Here is a 13767-nt window from a genome sequence, read left to right as displayed (position 1 = left end):
GGAAAGAAAAGAACTTGATTAAACTGAACATGATAGAAATTTCATCCTCTCTCCTTCAAGTAGTACCTAAATATTCTCCCAGTCTCAATTCAAGCACATCTCCCAGGAGTCCATTTTAGATCTCTCTCTGCCAGACCAACTCAATCTGTAGTTTCCCAGCATTGGATACCTGTGATTTATAGCACTATGCCATTGGAAATCTGGTATTTGTTTTTATGATCAACCTGTTACACTTTCCAAATGTAAGCTCTCTGAGGACAGGCCTATGTTTCCCATTATTTCCACACATATGTCATTCAGTAACTGTTATTTGGTAATCTGACACATATTTCTGATCACAGCTCTGGGTTTTGGAAAATGATAGTGAAAAAATACACAAAAATGCCTGTGGCACCTGGCGTGATGGCTTAGTGGATAAATCCTCGCCTTGCATGCACCGAGATCCTTAACAGGTGCTGGCTTCTATTTCTCATCCAGTTCTCAGTTTGTGGCCGGGAAAGCCTTGGTCCCTCCTGTGTGGGAGACCTGGCAAAAGCTCATGGTTTCTGGCTTTGTATTGGCATAGCTCTTAGCCATTGTGGCCACTTGGGGAGTCAATTAGCGGATACAAGATCTTCTGTCTCTCCTCTGTAAGTCTGCCTTTCAAATGTAAAATAAATAAATTTTTAAAAAATGCTTGTTCTTTGTTCTTTATAGTCTATTGGAAATTCAATAATGGGTGAGGGAATAAAATCCCAAGAGATAATTTTTAAAGCATGAAAAGAACCTGAGAAATTTATCCAGTTAATGAGAAAACTTTTGGACAGACCACAAATGATTGATGTCCTAAGGTAAAACTCATGGTCTTTGTTTTGACAAAATCAGCCAGTCAGTTAACAAGTGCTCTCCTTTGAAGGAGCCTAGGGCTGGGAATCATAGGCATTGCTAAGGTTTGTTACCCTGAGGTTCGTGTGCTGGAAGCCTCATCCCCAGCAATAGCAGCAAGGAAATGGGGGCAGGTTGTCCAACCATGGGGGCTCTACTCTCATGAACGATGTTGAATGAACTGATGCAGGAGTGCTATTTCCTACAAGAAAGGGCTGTGATAAAGGAGATTTGCATCTCTACCTAAATACCTTTTCAACATGTCATCCTCCATGAAATACTTACTGGACCCAAATAGATGCCAAGTCATGCTCTGTGAGCTAATTAAACTCTGTTTTACAAATGATACAGACTATGGTCTTTTGTTATAGAAATGAAGTGGACAAAGACAAACACTTAAAGAAAGGTTACTGGTTACTGGTTGTGTATACCATAAGAAATCTGGATGCCTAAATAACAACAAAATCTTTGATTACTTTTCTTTTCCAAGTCGGGAGTTTATACATTTGGTAACTGTGTTCAAATTAGTATTCTATAATTTTTGGACTCAATTCAACTGCTTCATTTTTTTAATGTTTGAGATCTGAGCAAATATTTTTCAGCAATGGTTACAGATAGTGTTTAAAAAGATCATTCTTTCAAAGCTGGTGAACTAGAAATAACGATCTCCAAAATTCAGTTTTATTTAGGATAATTATTTGGCAAAATATGCTCTTTTTTAACATGAGTATGCATGGCAAATTCAAAGACCACTTTAAGTGTTGGCTATGAATTGAACTTTGAGTGACAGATTAAAAAAAAGTGACTTTTGAAAATATTCCATTTATTATAGAGAAAAAGGCCTTGTACATGAAAAGATAATGCAAATTGCCTTTGGTTTTAAAAATGGCATGTACATTTAGGAAGTGCAGAGCATTGGGGTAGCAGAGATTATTACAGCAATGTTGATGATTAAAGGACTAGAAATACAATTTTTATTACTGGCATTTGTCCGACTAGGACATATGGGAGCTAAAGGAGTCCGGTGGAGGATGAAGTCATTTAGGAGGGGCAGGCATTTAGTACAGTGGCTAAAATGCTGCTGGAACATCAGTGGTTAATATGCTGCCCACTGGCTCCCTTTCTGACTTTAAGTTCCTGGTAATGCATATCTTGGGAGGCTCTAGCGGTGGCTCTAGTACTTAGGTCCCTGCCATTCATGCGGGAGGTTTGGTTTATGTTTCCAGTTCTTGGGCATTTGGAGGATGCCTTTATATATATGTCCTGAAGGCAACGAGACACAGAATTTTAGTGTGCCTGATGTTGGATGTTGCTTTTTTCAGGCTTATTTATTTGAAAGGGAGAATGAGAGACAGAAAGAGAGATCCCTTACTTCTGGTTCACTCTCCAAAGGTCTGCAGTAGCTGGCACCGTGCCAGGTCAAAGCCAGCAGTAAGGAACTCAATCCAGGCCTCCTACGTGGGTGTCAGTGACACAATCATTGAACCATAATGTATTGCTTCCCAGAGCATACAACAGCATGGAGTGGGACTTAGGATTGGAGTTGGGACTCAAATCCAGAGATGGAGGAGTGGTTTGCTAGCTTGCTCCGCAGAGTCGCAACAGCCAGAGCTATGTCAGGTGAAAAAATTAAAAGCTCTATCAGGTCTTTGGTGTGTGTAGCACAGTCCACCCAAGCATCTGCACTATTATCTCCTGCCTCAAGGATGCATCAACAGGCAGATGTTTGGAGCCGAATAACTGAGACTCAAGCTAGCACTCTGATATAGGATACAGGTATTCCTAAATGAGAGCCTAACCTGATGATCTGCCACACCCATAGCAAAGTTGAGCTGTTTCTCTTCAAATGACATAATAATCATATGCAAAATGAATATATTACTTTAAACATTTAAAACTTTCAATGTGTTACTTTCAACATTTTTTTTAAAGGATCTTAACATGTTTATTTTACTGCTATTTGACACTATGATACAAAAATAAGAGGATTTACTTGACATTTTTAATAAATATCTCATGGGCTGTTGAGTGCCTTACTGGTGAAAAGATTTAACTGGCTAATCTCATCAATCCATTTTGTACATTTAGTAAGCATCATCTCTGCCCTACATAACTCTTAATGCAATTCACAGCACACAAATGGTTATCATATTAAATACATAATCAACTCGGACTTCTCAACAACGAGGAAATTAGTAAACCATCAAATGGACTGCTTATCATACACTTTCCTCATAACTAAATAACACACAAAAAAATCAAAATAATATTTGTCATCACTCTAAACTATTGCCAGCAACTGACGGAAACTGCCAATTTGCCATATTCATGTTCACAACATGCTAAATATACTCTGCTGTTACTTCATCCATGGAATGCCTACATGCCTAGAACAGAGAATTTTCACCATCTCTTGCCGTGGGACCTGACTTGCAGCAATCTATATTTAGATCAGAACTCCATATGGAGAGTGCTTGGAAAATTGCAAATAAACCTGCCATATGACCCAGCAATCCCGCTCTTAGGAATATACCCAACAGAAGTGAAATCTGCATATGAGAAAGGGATCTGTAATCCTATATTCACAGCAGCACAATCCACAGTAGCAATGTCATGGAAACAAACCAGATGTGCGTCTAAGGAAGAATGGTTAAAAAAACTGTGGTACATCTATTCAATGGAATATTATTCAGCTGTCAAGAAGAACGATATTATTCTATTCAAAACCAGGTGGTCCCAACTAGAAACTATTATGCTCAGCGAAATGAGTCAATCACAAAAGAATAAATACCATATATTCTCTCTCATATAAGGAAGCCAACATGGAAAGGTGGAGTTCATCAAGTGCCCATGGAGTTCTGATCTACTTTCAACATTTTAATGAAGTTTCATTTTCAACAATTTTTTAATATTACTGGATTTCCAAAATGCAAATTAAAAGGATAATGAGTTAAACACAGATGCTCCTAATAAAATGGAATTTGTATTATTCCACATGCAGAATTTGTTATGTTATTTATCCTTTGTTTTTTTTCTTTAAGATTCATTTATTTGAAAATCAAAATGATAGAAACAGGAGAGAGAGAGAAAGAGAGAGAGAGAGAGAGAGAGATGGAGACGATTGAGTAGGAAGGAAAGAGTGAGCCAGCAAGACAGATCTATCTTCAAGGGACTGGTTCACTCCATAAATAGCCACAAAACCGAGGCCTGGGCCAGGCAAAAGTCAGGATAATCCCAGTATCCCACATGGAGGTGCAAGTACTTGGTTCACCTGTTGCTACTCTTGCAGATATCTTGGGGAGAATTTGGATAGGAAATGGTATGGCTGGGCACCCCACTGTGGGATGGCAGTATTGTAAGCTATGGCTCAATTCACTTTACAACAGTGCTGGTCCTTGCTTTTCCACTGGGAAAAAAAATTACATGTCCTGCTTCACCTGAGTTCTGTTCACAGCCTGAAATTAAATCTAGGGATTGAAACCTGAGGTCAATCTAAAAGCAGACTCTTTCTTGGTGACTATCAGATATTCAGAGTAGCATCTGGTGTGTTGGCTCAATTGGTTAACCTTTCACCTAGAAGCACCCACATTCCATATGGATCCCAGTTGGTACTCTAGCTGCTCCACTTCCCATCCAGCTCCCTGCTTGTGGCCTGGGAAAGCAGTCGAGGACGGCCCAAAGCTTTGGGACCCTGCATCCTCATGGGAGACCTGAAGGGGCTTATGGTTCCTTGTTTCAGCTCAGCTCTGGCTGTTGTGGCCATTTGGGGAGTGAACTAGTTGATGAGAGATCTTTCTTTTTATCTCTCTTTCTCTCTAGAAATCTTCCTTTCCAATGAAAACAAACAAATCTTAAAAAGAAAAAAAAAGTAGAGTAATGCTAATGGAACAATAAGGGATCCCTCTGGTTTCAGAAAAGAATCTTCTTCCCTCTCCCTATTCTCCCCTTAGTAATTCAGAGAGCTTTTATGAAATTTCTCTATACAGGCCTAAATCATGTCTTTTACTAGATTGTCAGGAGTTGGACATCGTGGTAATTATATTTACTCTGAAAAGAAGGAATCTCATATGAATGCTAAGAAGAAATCTGAACAGAAAGGATTTCTACTTCTTCCCCTCCCCACCAACATTTATCACTAGGTCATCACCTTTCTCATTCACAGATCTACACAGCTGTCCATTCTTTCTTGATCCTAAAAATAAAAACAAACTGCCTTCCATAGGTTGCCTGAAGTCTTCCATGTCACGTAAAAACTTTGAATTTGTGGAAGTGAGTGTTTGACACAGAAGTTACATTGCCTGATTCAAGTACCAGCTCTTCCTATTCCCATCCAGCTTCCCAATGTGTATACTGAGGGGCATGGCAGCATATGATGGCTCAAGTACTTGGGCTCCTGCTACCCACATGGGAAATCCACACTGGGTTCTTGGCTCCTGGTTTGGGTCTGGCCAAGACCTGGCAACATTTTTGTGGGGGAAAAACCAGGGGATGGAAAGTGTTTTTCTTTTCAATACAATGAAAAAAAAAATCAATGTATTATCTTCATCTCTTCTTAACCTGTCTTCTGCTATAGGTGTGTTTGCAGTGGCCCTTATGATAAATGAGGAAACGTATCACACCTTTGTACACCATAGCAGCAGCAAAGCTGAGCTCATGCTCTCCCTCTCTCTTTGCAGTGGCCAACTGAATCATAGTTGTCCTCTTTTTCCTAATTGTATTTTATCATCACGTTAACCAGTATCATCACCACCACAAGGTGGAAAAAGAACTTAGTGATCTTATGTTCTAGGTGAAAGGAGGACACTGTCAAGGTAAACAGAGTGGGTCCCGGTCATCTGGAACCTCATGTGGATGTTCATCTTGGATGAGTCAGAGATATTCTGCACACACTCGAATGCTTAGTAATAATCGCTTCCAGGCCTGACTGATCCAACAGAAATCATCACTCAGCCAAGTCGATCAATTTCCCATGATGTAGAAGACTGCTCCGCAAATCTAGGAAAACTGACAAGAGAAATTAAGATTATTTTGACACCTGAGCTGACTTCATAGGGAATGACTTTAAGCTGTGCACTTGAGACATGACATAAAAACATCAGGGTTATTTGCTGTCGAAGTTGAACAGAAGAGAAGGAAATAGCTAATTAATGCACTGAACACTAACAGATATAATATGACCTTTTCCATCTCTATTTCCCTGTGGGATTTGCATTTGCTTCTATAATAGTTTCAGGGACAATTTTAGTTCTTGTTTCTTTATGAGGAAGAAGCTTCTCTGTTTAGACTGTTCCTTGGTGGTGACACGTGGCATATTCCTTTACATTCTTTTTCTCTTTGTCTGTGAAGTTTAAATCTGTTTTAAATCCCATTATTTTTCTTATTTAAATGTAGCTAAGCAGTATGTACAAAATAAACCCAAACTAAAAGGAAGATGCATCATAGGGAGAAGTCAATTTTTCAAGAAAAAAGTTTCTGAATGTCATTATGAGGCTTAGCTCAAACAAAAGAGCCCACCAGGTATGGTGCCTTGGCTAGTTGGTTATTTTGCCTAAGAGCACTGCAAAGGCACCAGTTTCAAATGCCAGCACCTCCCAGGAGGCAGTAGAGGGTGGTTCAAATGCACTCAGGTGAGATACCTAGACTTTTGGCTTCCCACTCAGACTGGCGTTCCCTGTCAAGGCAGGCATCTGAGGCCAGTGGCTAGATATGCTCTTTTCATCACTCCATGTTTCTGTCTCAATTATAAAATAAATAAAGTGTATCTCTAAAAATATCAAAAAAGAAAGGAAGGAAGGAAGAAAGAAAGAAAGAAGAGGAAGGAAGGAAGGAAGGAAGGAAGGAAGGAAGGAAGGAAGGAAAGAAGGAAAAAGAGAAAGGAAAGGATAAGAAAAAGCCTCAGAAGGAAAGTTATTCTCTGGCTTTCTCTAACCCATTTATCAGCTGCTTCCCTTTTTTCTCCCCACTCCAAAATAATTCATAGAAAGCAGGATATCTTATCCCTAACATGGGCCACAGAAATTAGAACACTTCGCTAAAGCCAACCACTCTAGGAACACAACTCTGACCTTCTGTTTCTGTGTAATTGCTGCCCAGGAAGAAATGTTTTGACTAACCTTTCAGTGATACCAACCTGTGTGACTTGCAGTTTTAAGAATCCTCATTCCACAATGGGTCCTGCTCTCTATGCAGCAGGAAGAAACGCTACACAGAGGCCAACAGATAGTTTTGCTGGATCTCAGCTGGCACAACCACTAGTCTACTAATACTAGGTCATATCTCCCTTTTTATTCAATTACGTTTATACTTGACTGTCAATACTTCATTCAACCTAACATAAAAACATTTTTCCCCTTGGGTCTTTAGGTCCTTGTGTCTTCATCTCTCAAGACTCCAATGTTATGTAAAACTTGATTGAATAAATCCTTAATACCTCTTATCTGGCTCTTAGAGACTTTGTTATTAATATTACAAGAATTTTTTTTCAGAGACTGAGAGCAAGACATATAGAGTGTTACTGTGTGTAAGGTCACTTGCCAAATGCCTGCCAACAGCTGGGACTGGGCCAAAGGGAAGCTGAGAGCTGGAATCTCACTCCAAATTTTTCCAGTGGGTGATGGGCATCCAATTACTTCAACCTCCACTGCTGCCTCTCAGTGTCTGCATTAGCAGGAAGCCGAGTCAGAAGCTGGAACTCAAATATTCCACTATGAGACATGTACATCCTAACTGCCAGGTCCAAGGCCTGCCACAACACATCTGCTAGAGCAGTGCTGGGAGTGCCTTTTTTGAGGGTGAGGAGAGGTGTCACACACTCTTCTCCCTATACCATGTGCCATTGTTCGGCAATTGATGCCACTGTGATACGAGCTCTGTGAGGGCAGAGCCCTTATCTCTGTAACAAATGTGGAAAATAACTTCTTAAATATAGGTCCAGAGTATCCAGGAAGTTTACAAAAGAACTGCAACAAGTCTCTACTTCTGGGTACAGTCAGAGGAAGGGAAGCTGCTAAATAGAATTTGAAATGGAAGAAAACATTCTGCCTTTCCTATTTTTTTTCTCTTCTTGGACTGTGTACACACCTACTGTTAACTAACACACAGAGTAGTAGGTAAGACTATTCTCCAAGAAAGCCATTTTTTCCCCTCTTTATTCTCTCTATATTCCTTTTTCCCTCCATAACTCTGGAGAAAAGACAGAAACAAAAAGATATCAATTTGTTTAAAATTAGATTACTAGAGTTAAAAAGTCCATATAAAGACTAAAGTATATGTGTGTTATATAAGGATTGAGTTCACTTATATTTTGGGGCAATACCATTTTCTGAGAATTGCTTTATTTATTAAAGATGACCCTTCTAACAGCCCTGTAACAATGCATCACACATATTTTTTAATCCACAGCGATATTGTGAGATTGGTATGCTTTTCTTGCTTTACATGTGGATATTAACACAATGTCCAATGACTAGGAATTTCTGAAACAGACATTTGAAACTAGACATGACTTCAAACTGGTATCACGAATTATGACCCCATACCAGATTTAATCAGGTAAACTTGCTTTAGGAATCACGGCTCACCAGCCAAATCTCACCTCTTTCAATTGCAGCCTTTATTCACCATGTGACTTTCTAAAAGACCTTTTCTGTGAATAACTGCAACTTTTACTCCACAGGAAACTGCACTGAATTGTCCCTCTCCAGGGACACCGCAACACGAAAGAGGTGATGATTGTGTAAGAAGCCGGTGATTTTCAGTTCATTTTGCAATCCACGCAAAGTCAAGGAGACACTAAGTGCTCATCTGGCCAATTCAGGTTCATTCTTTTTTCAGATTCCAGAATGAATGATTGAATACTTCACCCATATAAAATTAATGTATTTGACATTCCATTTCTGGTGTGAGCCTACAGGTAGGTGTATTGAAAGTCATTCAGTTTGGAAGCCAATAATGCTTTAATAGAAACAAATGACTTAGTTAGCTCGGTGCTTATTATAGATACAGATTATATAGCTATAACTTTCTGTTAAATGGAGCATAACACTATCCATCAAAAGAAATGTTTTTCTCCGGGCAATTCTATATTCCTATCCCATCCATCAAAGAGCTAAGGAAATAGTGCTTACTTTTAACATGATCCCAATTCACTGAGTGACCCTAATGGCAATATCCTATATATCAAGGGAAGTTAAAAATAGGAGTAAAAGTAAAAAACTTAAACCCCATGAGTCACTTTCATACCATCATCTTCCAACTGGTTTTTCACACACTTCATAGAATACGCATGGACTACACTGAAGTGTAAGCCATACTGCATAAACTGAAATAAAGATTGAAATAATTATTCAAATGATGATTGAAGCTTAAAATTCTATTTTTACTTCAGTTGCCCAATAGCTGCTAACAGAAATTTTTGTCATTAGATATGTATGGATGTCATTCCTATTTTTTATTGCTTTATCAACTGGATGATGCTCTCTTTTCACAGCCCTTACAGATATACACACAACACACACTCTCTCCATATTGAACCCCGCTGGAAACAAGTGAATATATTAGTTCTAAACCTATTTTTACTTTCTTGTGTCTGATACTGTATCCATTTAAGCTCCAGCAATATCTAATGAAAGTAGTAAAGCTGAATTTGTATGTGGTCAGTTAGCAGTTTATAGAATAGCAATCCCATATGCTGTTAACTGAAGACTAAACAATGCTATGCTTAGTGGCTTAAAAATGGCATTTCTGATTTGAAGCCCATACAAAAGTTTCCCTTAACACATGTGCCACAAAATACAAGCGTCTATGTTTCTCAGCCATTAACATCTACCTTTCTGTATTTTCATGAATTTTTACTTCACAATGATAATTCTTTTATATATATATATATATTATTTTATACATATAGTATATATGGCAAATAAAACAAAATATTTATAAAAAGAAAAATTGACATTTATTGTCCTGCCTCATTCTCAGCGTAATTATAAAAGAAAGGCATATTACTATATAGTTTAGAAAACTAACAAAGAAGTGGCTTTATCACTTTAGGCAAAAGGTAGAATTTGACCACTATATAGCAGAAAAAAAATCATGTTTTGGTTTTACAATGATGGGGAAAATTTGACTACTTCATAAAAAGCAGAGCATAAGACATATGTAAGCTTCTGTTTGTGGCTTATGCACACAGACACATTTGAATTGACAACTTACTGAATATACATGGAGGAGGTTAAAATATGTGAAAGATCATGTTCACATTTGTTAACAATTCAGTAGTTTTAGCAGTGAATTTCTAAAAATATTTATGTATTTGAGAGAATTACAAAGAAAGGAGGAAGAGAGTAAAGGAGGGAGGGAGGGAGGAAAAGGCGGGGGGGGGGGAGAGAGAGAGAGAGAGAGAGAGATCGATCTTCAATCTGCTAGTTCACAACCAAAACAGCTACAGAAGCTGGGATGGGCCAGGCTGATACTGGTGGCCTGGAGCTTTTCCTGGGTTTCCCACATGGGTGCAGGGGCCCAAGCACTTGGGCTAGTCTCCACTGATTTCCTAGATGCTTTAGCAGGAGACTGGATCAGAAGTGCAGCAGCTAGGTCTCCAGTTAGCACCCATACAGGATTCTGGCTTTGCAGGCAGCAGTCTTACATGTTATGCTACAATGCCAGCCCCTGTCTTTCTTTGACTGTTTTCTATGGCAAGACTAATAACATGAGCATGTGTCATTCTGACAATAAAAAAAAAGTGTTTTAAAAAATGGCCCAGAAACGACTGAACATTTAAACAGATCAATGGCCACAAAATACATGGAGGAAATAAAAGTCGTCCCCCTAAATCAAATGTTAACTCAAACCTAATAAACTTGCAGAAAATTTAAGTATCAGCTAATACTGGTGCTATTAAAACGCCCCACAACAGCGCTACTAAGTAGGGCCTCCCCCATGTAAAATATGGCTGATGTGACCTTGGAACCAATTTTAGCACTGATTTAAATTATGACACATGGCTATAAACAGTGAAGTTCTAGGCTACAGGAAATGGAGAATTTTCAAATTCTTCTTACAAAGCCAGTAAAATCATAACCTAGACCTGATAAAATCATGAATCAATGACAAATTTTAATAATGAATATCAAGGTAAAATATGAGTGATATATTAATAAATAAAATCTGGCACAATATTAGAGGAACAGTACATGCTAATAATTCAGAATACTTCAATGTAGGAGCAATGGAGTGGATTCCAATGAATCAAAAGACCAAAGTATAGCTTAAGAAAGGGAATTTGTTCAGGTTCTTGATTAAATTACTTGATTAAAACTGTGAATAAAGTAGGTTTAAGTTGACACTACATTATATATCTTAGTCCATACTAAAATATATGTCTCAACCCAGAAGACTGGGTAAACAACAAAATGAAAAATGGTGAGAACAATCTCATGAAAAAGTGAATGCTCCCATTGTATGTTGCATGAAGAGAAATACGCTCCATTGCTTTAATTATTCGCAAATTGACTACGCATACTAATGAGATCAGATTAGAGAGGAAATAGAATGCTTAAAGTTCAAGAGAAACAAGCTATCATTAACTGCAAGGATTAATAATGTAGTCCCAGTAAATCAATATACATACTCATAAATATCCCAGGTAAAGAGAATGGACTCTGAAGGCAGCTGTGGCTCAACTGCCAGCCCTCTTAGGAACCAGCTGTGTGACTTCGGTCAAGAAGGAAACTCTGTGTCATTCCTTTCTCTGTATGGTGGTAATGTAATGATCTACTATGGGGTTATGAAGGAGATAATATATTTAAATATATAATGCTCTTAGAAGAACAAATTATAAAAATGACTACACATTATCATTAAAGTGATAACAAGGCTATATATAATGTACAAAATATTTTATGGTAACTTAATCTGTAATAACACCATAATGATCAAGTTTTTTGGAATAAACATAATACAATGTGTAGGATTAGTAAGAAAATTTGTAAATGCTACAGGGGAAAAAAAGAATTGAATGAAAGGAAAATACATATTATATTTGGAGAGAAAGCAGTCCATAAGCTTCCAAAATGTCTCCTTAGTTATTTACAAATTGAAAATCCTTTCTAAATTCCAACACAGAAAACATGACAAAAGTGAAGCTAGAGCAACAAAATTAGCATGAACAGGTATAAGATATACTGTAATTCTAAAGCGATTCCCAAAATGTATTGTACTGAAATGTGAGTAGCAAAACAGATGAACAGTGCAGTTTAGAAAATGTAGAAGTAGAATCAAGAACATATGGATATTTGATATATGCTCAATGGGGATACTGCACAGAGGACAGAAAAGATCGAAGTATTTGATAATCACCTATTACAAAATGTAAGGTCATCTGAAGAAAAAGTTCTATAGGTACTCCTGTTCAATGTTTACTGTAGATAGAAAATTTAAAAATCCCAGAGCCTAGGGAATTGTATCATAAAAAGAAGATGTGTAGACACCAAATCACGTAATTGTTAAACACATAAAAAAACCACAGCTGGAAAAGCAGATCAATTTTAATAAAAATGTAAATTAGATCAAAAAAGCAATACAATGCACTTAAAAAAACTGCAAAATACAAATTTAAAAATGCAAAAAAAAATCAGTCCAGAGCGCTGTTATGCGATAGAACTCTGTTTAATGAAATTAATCAGTTCTAAAAGAACAAATAATATATGTTCTATCAGATAAAAGTCAGTCATTAGGCAAGTTACAACATATATAGATGTAGGTAATCAAGCATATACACACACTCTCACAGAGATCAATGCACTGAGAAGTACAGTTAAGCCACAGTTCGTGTCTGTACTGTGTACTTTCGGAGTACTGTAACTGTACTCCCAAAGAAAAGTAGAACACCCATTTTGAAATACCTTTACAGTATGATACTAGATTTCCCACCTTTATCTATGCCTACCACATTATAATACATTTAAGTACCAGAATATTAAACTTGTAACTCTTATTATAAAGGGGCTATATAATACTGTGATAATTCAGGGAAAAATGGCGGGTGGTGGAGGGATAAAAATGGGGAGGGAGGAAGTGGAGAGGGTGAGAAGAACCCCTATACCTACAAAACTGAAAAAAAAGACTGGTCCCCAAATAAATTTATCTCTTTATTTCATTTACACACACACACACACACACACACACACACACACACACACACATACAAAACCAACAGGCACAAAAATAAAGTGTTTTGCTCTGGTCTTAGCCTATACAAGATCTTATTATACAAAATTTGTAAGATATTCTAAAAAGATTAATAAATTCAGTTTTAATACCTAAATAGCTCTGCACAGCAAAAGGCATGATAGATAAACATCATAGACAATGATGAGCTGCAGGAAAAACTGAGTTCTGTATTACAAAATTATTAGTTTCTTTAATAAAAAACTCATAGACACTAATTAGAAAATTACCCACACTCAAATGAAAGTGGTTAAATATCATTATATATTCAAATATCACACAGAAAAAATCCACTTCTGAACTATTGTATTCAGATGTTCAATACTACTTGTAATAAAATATTGTAATATCATTTTAAATTTTATGAAACCACATATGAAAAGCTGCAACATATTCATTTGATAATGAAATGACAAGACAATATTATTGTTATGCCATAAATCAGATCAACATTTTTTTGGCAGACAATTTTGCAGTATATATCACAATTTACAATATAGATACCACTGTATTGACCATTATACTTCCAGAATTTATCTCATACATATGCTCCCATATATACTAAATACTGCATATGTATCTTTTTTTGTAAGAAGACATGTCCACTAATTGGAGCTGATTAAATAAACATGACATATGTAGACAGTGCGATGCTATGCATTAGGCATTAGGAAGCAG

The 13767-nt window shown here is 37.3% G+C and overlaps 1 protein-coding gene across 1 annotated transcript in view; it reads right to left on the bottom strand.

Moving 5' to 3' along the window:
• Positions 1-13767, bottom strand: part of RNF150 (ring finger protein 150) — a 216444-nt gene that overhangs the window by 64002 nt on the left and 138675 nt on the right. The gene's annotated exons all lie outside the window — the stretch shown is intronic.

Source organism: Ochotona princeps, chromosome 7, assembly GCF_030435755.1.
Source record: "Ochotona princeps isolate mOchPri1 chromosome 7, mOchPri1.hap1, whole genome shotgun sequence".
NCBI classification, from domain to species: domain Eukaryota; kingdom Metazoa; phylum Chordata; class Mammalia; order Lagomorpha; family Ochotonidae; genus Ochotona; species Ochotona princeps.
Note: the sequence above shows the minus strand (reverse complement) of the source record. Positions and strands in the feature narration are given on the sequence as shown.